Below are 1,549 nucleotides of genomic sequence, written 5' to 3'. Positions count from 1 at the left end.
GCCGACAAGGATCGGGAAAGGAGAGGTCAGTTATGTATTCCGAGCAGCTGTATATAACTGTGTAGTCGTTTTTGTTGACCAGAAATTGTTCCTGCAGACTTGGAGGAGGAGGTTGCGCGTCTCCGACAAGAAAAAGAGAGGCTCGACCAGGAGCGTGCTGGCGTGCTGGAGGCCAGGCGCCGAGCTGGTGAGGAGTTAAGCAACAAGATTGGGAGTTGACTAGTAAGAACCGTGTTACCTTCTTCTTTGATTGCTCGATGTTCCTTGTCTTGTGTGCGCACTAACTTTCTGCTCGATTCTCAGTGCTCAAAGTAAACACCAAGAAGCACCTGGACGAGCTGATCAAGGATCGGGACTCCTGGAAGGCCAACTACATCAAGCTTTGGAATGGAGTGGCCCAGGTTCTTGATTCGATCAGCCCCGAGCTCCCTGAAGACCAGCCCCGCGCACCGAAGGTGACTCCGGTCGAGAAGGCGCAACGGGCGTGGGACTGGCTCCAACAATTTGTCAAGGACGCCGGGGAATTCGCCGGCGCGCACGTCCTCAACATGGTGCGCGCTCACTATCCTCTGGTCGACCTGTCCCGACTGGAGAGGGGGTACCCCAAGGAGGTTGGTCCGCAGGAGGCAGACGACCTTCGTGTTGGTCTGCTTCATCTGTCGTCAACAGTGATCGGCGACATCAACCTCTGCGGGACAGCAACTCCCCCCGACCAGCCCGGGTTAGAGAGTTGTCGGGAGCGTCCATTGCCAGAGATGGGTGGTCGACGCCTGCGGTCTCGACCAGCTAGGCGTCGGTGGCCCCGACCCCTTCAACTAGACGGCAGGGCCGTGCGGGTGATCAGCACGAGCAGTAGACCTGTAGAGTAGTCTGTATGAGTAGACTAGGGACCGCCCAGAGGGGTGTTTATTGTAAACTTTGTATGTAAAGTTTGTAATAAAGATTGATTTGTCATAACCAAGGTTTTGAGCGCTGCAATGTTGTGTGAGTGATGTATCACTGAGTTGAGTTAATAATCTTTAAGGATCTTGGTCCTAGAAGGAGATTATGGCACTTGTCGAAAGTTCTGCGTGTAAAAAAGTATATAGCGGAAAAGAAAAGATTTTATTATTGCTAATCATAAGAAATTTACAAACGAAAAGTATTGGAACTTATGGATAAAAATGGCGCAGTTTGTCTATGTGCCAAGAATTAGGCTGGCGTGTTCCGTCTGGGTACGCCAGTCTGTAAGATGTAGGGCGTGTGACTTCGGCGACCACAAAGGGTCCTTCCTAAGGTGTGGATAACTTGTGTGTTCCTTCTTGGCTTGTTTTCCACTTGAGTACTAGATCACCGACCACGAAGGAACGATCTTTGACGTTCTTGTTGTGATACCGCCTAATGGCCTCGAGATACTTTGCTGTTCGAAGGCATGAGATTAGGCGCTTTTCTTCCATGCAGTTGATTTCAAGTTCCCTGGCGATGTCGGCCGAAGACTGGTCGAAATTTTCGACTCTTGGAGATCCAAAGGTTACGTCGGACGGCAGCACTGCTTCGGTGCCGTAAACCA

This window comes from Sorghum bicolor, chromosome 9, assembly GCF_000003195.3.
Source record: "Sorghum bicolor cultivar BTx623 chromosome 9, Sorghum_bicolor_NCBIv3, whole genome shotgun sequence".
Taxonomy (NCBI): domain Eukaryota; kingdom Viridiplantae; phylum Streptophyta; class Magnoliopsida; order Poales; family Poaceae; genus Sorghum; species Sorghum bicolor.
This window is presented reverse-complemented; position numbering follows the sequence as displayed.